Source organism: Octodon degus, unplaced genomic scaffold, assembly GCF_000260255.1.
Source record: "Octodon degus isolate 3935 unplaced genomic scaffold, OctDeg1.0 scaffold00527, whole genome shotgun sequence".
In the NCBI taxonomy this organism is placed as follows: domain Eukaryota; kingdom Metazoa; phylum Chordata; class Mammalia; order Rodentia; family Octodontidae; genus Octodon; species Octodon degus.
Genome location: NW_004525103.1, coordinates 210 through 7,897, shown reverse-complemented (window position 1 = coordinate 7,897; position 7,688 = coordinate 210). Strand labels below are relative to the sequence as shown.

The 7,688-nt window shown below is 42.2% G+C and overlaps 1 non-coding gene and 4 pseudogenes across 1 annotated transcript; all 5 read right to left on the bottom strand.

Moving 5' to 3' along the window:
- Positions 1-203: 203 nt before the first annotated feature.
- Positions 204-279, bottom strand: LOC111814779 (annotated as a pseudogene).
- Positions 280-4,624: 4,345 nt separating this feature from the next.
- Positions 4,625-4,695, bottom strand: LOC111814781. Its single transcript, XR_002819673.1, has one exon. It is a non-coding gene; the product is annotated as a small nucleolar RNA SNORD113/SNORD114 family (small nucleolar RNA).
- A 1,246-nt stretch (positions 4,696-5,941) lies between these two features.
- On the bottom strand, positions 5,942-6,017 carry LOC111814780 (annotated as a pseudogene).
- Positions 6,018-6,565: 548 nt separating this feature from the next.
- On the bottom strand, positions 6,566-6,641 carry LOC111814778 (annotated as a pseudogene).
- Positions 6,642-7,396: 755 nt separating this feature from the next.
- On the bottom strand, positions 7,397-7,472 carry LOC111814782 (annotated as a pseudogene).
- Positions 7,473-7,688: the final 216 nt, after the last annotated feature.

Below are 7,688 nucleotides of genomic sequence, written 5' to 3'. Positions count from 1 at the left end.
AACCTTAACCAAGTTCTATTCACCACGACAAGGGCTTCACCACTCACCTTGGTCCCAAGGTGTAAAGCAGAGAGCACTGTGAGCTGGTGGGTAGCTTGCAAAGAGTCCCCTGGGCAAGGTCCATTCCAAGGAGTATAGACACAGTAGAGGATAAGAAGGGCACGAGGGTCCTGAGATGCTCACTGCCCCAGTCCTTCCAGGCGCTGGACCTCAGTGTCGCAGACACGAGGGAATTCATTGTGCAAGGCTCCTATGCCAGCAGATACCATCAGTGGTCCAGGAAAGCTGATGGCCTTCACACCTAACTTTCTTTTCTTTGGCTCCTTATTCTAGCCAGCATTGATTTCCAACTGTCTTCAGTTATTATAAATTGTCAAAATTTATGGAGTACAGTGAAAAATGCTATTTGTTTTTACAGTGTATGATAATCAACTCATTAACAACTGTTTCATGTGAAAGATAGCTTAAGTTTTTTATTTACATGTAACAATTGCACCTATTTCTGTATATGGTGTGTTCTTCCAATACATGACTATAATACATGCTGTTCAAATCAGCATAATTCATCCCAATTCACCTATTACTTTTCACTTGGAACCTGAGAGCTCATTATGCAATGGTATGTGTAAGATAGAGATCGAATAAGTTGTTGTGAACTAGTCATAATTGTTTATAAATTAAGTAATGATATCTGCAGAAGCTCAGTATTTACAAAACCCAACACAAGCACCACTGACTGTAATATGGACCCCCAATGAGTTCATGTCAACATTTAGCCTTCCCTAAAAGCATTCATGATTTTACAAATGCAATAGTAAGTTTCAGAATTCACACTGATTAGAGTATGATTATTTATTGATCCTATTTTACATGGTCCTATTTTCTGTGTACTAAAAGTAAAGTGAATGCTATTAAGCAAGATAGCCTAACTAAGATGAGAACTGTGAGTGGCACTCACCCTGATCTCTAGGGTCCTGAGGGAGACGCCGCCCCTGACCACGAGGAACCTGTGCCATCAGCTCAGACCAGGGCATAAGGAGATACAGGGGAGAGAACAGGTGATAAAATGTTTTTTAAAAAGAGACCTTCAGAAGACGAACATTGTCTGAAACTTCTCCTGTTTGTATGTCTCCTAGCTAAAGAGGAAACAGTCAGGAGAAAATTCTTGGAGACTAGACTGCACAGTTTCTCTAATAAGAGTAAAAATACTGCTCAATTCCATTTCCACGTATGTAATTGAACAACCCTTTGGTAATGGATTGATGCTTCCATTCATGTAATCATGATTAGAAGAGCAAAATATGCAAACACAGGGGTGCTGGGACATTCCTACATCTGTCTGGATGAATCCTCCTAACCAGAAAAGGCTTTGATGCTGCCACTTTTGGTCATCCGTGTGCATGCACCAGTAGATTCAGTGAGCTGTGGCTCAGATGCCATCCACCGACACCAATGGGCCATGCTTTGCTCTGTTTGCCTTTCCTTTTCTTCATCTATTTTGACCAAGTTATCAAGCAAGCTACAGTAGTCCAATAACAATGACTCAAGACACGTGGCACTTAAGAAAAGTAACACTTGTCCATAGAGTTCTTTTATATACCTGGTTCTATGTCTTTCATGAAGAAGCCTCTTGGTGTCCTAGGATGAATTAATAATGATAATATTTTCATCATATGCATTATTAACTTTCAATTAATTTAATTCTTATAGCTGAATAGTATTCCATTGGGCCTGTCTCCCAAATTTTTATTTTCCATTCATCACAGACACACACTTAAATGGCCTGCCCATTTTGGTGAGTATAAACACATTCCGATGCAGTGGAGCGGGCTGTTACATTTACTGGCACTGAGACCCTTGGATCTGGCCCTAGTAGTGTGATGGAAGCATCGCATGGCACCTGCTCCACGTGGAGGAGCGCAGCGTCGCCACGCTGTCCGTGCAGCCGCCACACTCACACGCTCTCCCGCCAGTGCCGTGCGATGCTCACCTTTCTCCACATTCTGGCCCAGCCTGGCATCGCCTGTACTCGTGGTAACAACTGCACCCACCGCAGGGAGGTGGACTGTCCTGCTGGCTGTTCTGTGCATTTCCCTGTTGATCATGGCATAGAGCAATGAATCGGATACATGAGGGCCATATGCGGCTTTTCTTCTAAGAAGCACCTTGCTAGATCTGCTGCAAATATTTTTATTCTGCTTATTATTATCAGTTTTTTTTTGTACGGAGTTGTTTGAGTTTCTAATTTATTCTGGGCATGTATTCTGCACATTATGCCTGTCTGAATATGTTCAGGCATAAAAGAGAATGAAATCTTGTAATTTACAAAAACATGGATAGAACTGGACACAATTATGTTAAATGAAATAAACCAGGCAGGAAAAGAAAAACACAGCACGATTTTGCGCATACATGAACTATAAATGCTGACCTCACAGACAGTAACAGGAAGTGGGGGAGGCGAGGGAGAGGGCTGTGGAGGGAGGTTAGTCAATGAGCAACTAGAGACAGCCAGAAAGGAGAGACTCCCGCGGGGTCTGCACCCTGGGGCAACCTCAGACAACGCCGTGTACTGTGTGCCTTTCAGAGCAAACACGAGATGTTTGGATCAGGAAAAAACGCAAGATTGTGGGCAGACGGTCATTTACCCTGAGCTTCTACAAAGTACACGTGTGTCATAGCATGACCCATCTCCCATTACACATATGCATTCAAAGAGTCTATGTTATCAGATAAAACATAATAAAGAAAATATCTGCAGATGTACTTTCAAACTCTTTTCTGTGGCCCTTCCAATTTGTTGCTAAAACTCTTCTCACTGTTTCTATTTTAAAAACATAGAAACAAACTTAACTGAACAAAGAAATAAAATAAACTTAACTACTTTCTGAATATCTCTATAGCTCTAATCAATTGCCCAAGGAAAGAGCTTCAGGCTCTGACTCACAGGAGCATCCATCAGAAGACGATGGAGCTCCACACCGCCAGCGTCCAAGGGTTTCTCACGCCAGGCTGGTGCTCCGTGCAAAAGACAACCAAGAAGGAGGAACAAAAATGCAGATGCAGTTTCTCCAGTGATGCACGAGTTCTCCATGCACATGCACTGACTTCTAGGCTTTCATCAATGATTATAGTATTTATTTAATTTTTCTACTTCATAATTTTCAAACTCGCAGTTCACATAGAGTAATAATTGTCTACTATCACTTTCTGTCATCATTCAACCAAGGCCTGATACACTTGATGAGCTTCTTACCCATCCATATTCTACTTCCTATTGACAAATAATACCTCTTCTCCTCACTATGTTAGAGCAATGAACAGTTCACCACCTTTTTCATGTTTTTTTCTACATTATTAATTCTCATTCTTTTATGTTAATATTTTTAATTCATCAACAAAAAGAGCAAAAAAGTCCTTGATTATCTGAACGTCTATTCACTGTGTCTCATGAAAAAATGGGGAAGACAGGCTCTCCTCTGTGTTGGCCCACAGAGGTCCAGTAATGGGGTGCTTGTTGTCCATGAATGAGTGACAGTAGATGTCACCGTTGGTCTGAGTCCATCTCTGTGCTCTCATGCCCTTCCATGGGCTACACTGGTTAGTAAATGAATAGAAGAAAGTACAGGCTAGTGAAATAGTTCAGTGGACTAAAGGAAAGGTTAGGCAAACCCAGGGATGGCGGTTCCATCCCCGGAAACACATGCTGTGCTATCCCCCATCACAAGGGTGGGCTAAGCCCACCACAAAAAACCCCAACAAATTAAATGATATCATGTCTGCATGTTGTACCATGAATAACAACTACAAATACAACAATATGCAATGTATTAATTACTGTAACTGTTCTACTAACTTGTTTTGAAACTATCTCATTGTTACTTCTCAATATAATTATTAACAAAAAAACAGGAGAAGAAAAACAAACAAAAAAAACCAAGAAACTACAAAAATCACAGAACACGAGCATAGTGTGTGTAATGTCACCACGGCCCATCTACATATCAAGCAACAAGCAACCATTGCCATAAAGTCTCAACCAATTTGATACTACATCTGGTATTTGTGTACATCTTTGATGATGTTTCACAATGCAGTAAATTGTGTTCTAAGCAGCTACAACACAGACAAGAACACTGGAGTTACTCACAGTTCACTGAGGTGAAAGCCAGACAAGCAATGGGCATGCAGGATAGAGCTCTGGGTTGCCTGCAAGCACCAATCCTAAGGGGCACAGAGCACAACAAAAGGGACAAAATGATGCTTTGGAACTGCCTCGTACCTTTCAGGGATGCACTTACTTAGGCATGTCTCTGATGAGAAGAGTTCTTTCATTATTCTTTGAAATGGGCACATGAACATGCACAGATAGCCCTGTCCACATTTACACACACTGCACAAATCTTAGCCCATGTCTGTCACTGATACACGGCATGCTTTAGTGTTTACTGAATTGAGTAGCTACTCTACATATTCCTATGAAAGCCCACTGTTTCAAACATGAGATATTAAAAAAAGATGTGATATTCAACAATTGCTCTGCTTATTGAGTCATTCATTTAATAACTCAATTATACCAACTGAAAAAAATGCAGGAACGTCAAGCAAGGTCGGCTTTCCTGGGCTGAACCTCAGTTTCAGGACAGGTATTCATCGCATTTGACTCATACCCCACAGGTGGTCATCATGAATCCAGCCCGGGTCCCTTTTGACCTCTATTTCTGTGTTGTATGGTGCCTTCACACCTAAAGCATGAATACTCTCTGCCTTTTGTAGGCAATATTCATGGAAAAGCACTAAGAAAAATGGAGAGCATTGGCTCTACTCACAAAATAGGGTGTAGAGTATTCCAGTGATACAACCATGGCATGAGATGTGGGTGGCACGGGGGCCGGATGGATTCTGGGGAGATAGAGCAGAGGAGACAAACAAGGCTTAGTAACTATGCTTTTCCAGATCACCTTGATTTAGACCTTCACTTCAGCACATCTATGTTTAGTGCTGTTGTTCTGTATACTTGCACCAAGGTCATTGTGTGCATTTACATAAAGTACAAGATTCTTCGGCATAGGTCAGTCACACATGCATTTGCTGGGTGAGCTTTAACTGAATGTGAATAGGATATATTTGCAGCATATGTTTAGGAATCCAGTTATCCACCATTTGGTATTGACTAATTTCTATTATAATCGACTCAAAACTTTTTGAATTGATTGATAATAAATGAAAGAAAAACATTAACATCCAGGAAGATCGGTTTTCCTCAGCTGGATCTCAGACTGTCAGGTTATCAGCACTGTAGACTCATGCACAACAGATCCAGGTCATCATCAAACCAGCAAACGTCCCCATTCATTCTTCCCTTTTCATGTTGTGTGGTGGCCTCACTCATAACCCGCTAATGAAGATCTACTGCTTTTGGTAGTCAAAACCATTGGAAAGGCAGCTGTAGCCCTGCTGCGAGAGCTAGGAGAGTATAGACTGTACTCAAACAAAAGGGTCCAGGATAATCCAGCGATGCACGCTGCTCCAGGGTCCCCGGGTGGGACAAGGGACTTATCGCGCATCCCATCTGAGGGGGACAGAGCTGAGGAGACACACTGTGCTTTGCTCACTGTCTTTTGCCTCATGTCATGTCATACAGGCATTTACTTTCACACACCTAAGTTTACTGTTATTCTATCAATGTCTTTAAAACCGATATTTCTGTGTCTCTCTGCAGAGACTGCAGGATTATTACCAACAGGACTGTTACTGCTGCACTTCATATGTGAGCTTTTGTTAATGCGAATCGTTCTTTGATATGCATTCTTATGAATGCACCATGTTTCACTGATTTGTTATTCATTCATTTCGGTGTTTCTTGTGTCATTGTTTCGTGAACAGACTTATTAAAATGGAAAGACACAAGTGAATTTCAAGCAAGACCAGGTCTCCTCGGCTGGATCTCAGAGTTTCAGGCCAGGTATTCATCACAGTTGACTCATACTCCACAGATTACGGTCATCATCAACCCAGCCGATGATGGGTCCGCTTTAGTTAATGATCAAGTGCAGTCTTTGGTAGTCAATATGACCTTACAAGCAGCTTAGAAACATGGGAGTCTGTTCTCCATACTCACAGAAAAGAATGCAGAGGAATCCAGCGATGTCACCATAGGCAGGATACTGGAAGTCATGGGGTCCTGTGTCAAGCATCCATTAGGAGAGCTCAGAGCAGAGGAGACAAAGACAACACTTTCCACACTTTCTCTCGCTCACTCAAATTTGGTTTAGTGATTCACATCAGAACACATATGCTCAGGGATGTTTTTTCCATACACCAACGTCACTGTGTCAGTTTACTGAAAGAGCAAGATTCTTAGGCAAAGGACTATCGTTCGTAAACTTCATATATTAGCTTTTACTGAAAAGGAATAGTTCTTTGATGCCTATCCTTATGAATCCAGGATGTTTCCCAGTTCACTCTTGAACATATTTCTCTAATTATCGACTCACTGCTGTTCGCTTGATTGATCAAACGTCAAAGAAAATCATAACTTTCAAACAAGACCAGATCTCCACTGCTAGATCACAGATTTTCAGGCCAGGTATTCATCACAGTTGACTCATACTCCACAGATTACGGTCATTATCAACCCAGCCCGAGTCCGCTTGTGCTAATGATGCTTTGTTGCCCTTCGTAGTCAATACAACTTGACAAGCAGGTAAGACACACAGAAACTGATTCACTGTACAAACACAAAACGGTCCAGAGATGTCCCCAAGGGCAGGACGCTGGGTGGCACGGGAACCCGATTCAAGCATGCATTCTGAGGAAACAAAGCAGCGGAGACAAACACAACGATTTCCTCACAGTCCTTTACTTCATCACCTTTCATTCAGTCATTCACGTCGACACACCTATGTTCAGTGCTGTAGTTCTGTATACTTGCACCAATGTCATGGTGTGCGTTCACAGACAATGCACGACTCGTGGGCATAGGTCTGTCACGTGGGCACTTCATCATTTAGATTTAACTGAATGTGACTAGGATATATTTGTAGCATACATTACGAATCAAATGTTTGGTATTCACTGATTTCTGTGTTAATCAATGCATTGCTTTTTTAACTGATTGATAATAAATGAAAGAAAAACATTAACATCCAGGAAGATCGGTTCTCCTCGGCTGGATCTCACACTGCCAGGGAATCAGCACTGTAGACTCATGCACAACTGATCCAGGTCTACATCAAGACAACGCAGGTCCCCTTTGTTCCTATCCTCATGAATCCAGGCTCTTTCCCAGTACGCTCTTGACTTATTTCTCTGTTTCACCATTCATTCCTGGCTGCCTTGCTTGATCAAACGTCAAAGAAAATCATTACTGTCAAGCAAGACCAGGTCTCTTCGGCTGGATCTCAGACTTTCGGGCCAGGTACTCATCACAGTTGACTCATACTCCACAGATTACGGTCATCATCAACCCAGCCAGAGTCCGCTTGTGCTAATGATTTTTGTTCACCTTGGAAGTCAATACGACTAGACAAGCAGCTAAGACACATGGAAGTCTATTCCGTCTACTCACAGAAAAGGGTCCAGAGTCATCCAGCGAAGTCACCACGGGACGGATCCCTGGGTGGCACGGTGGCCTGCATCAAGCATCCATTCTGAGGAAAAAAGAGAGCAGAGGAGACAAACAAAAC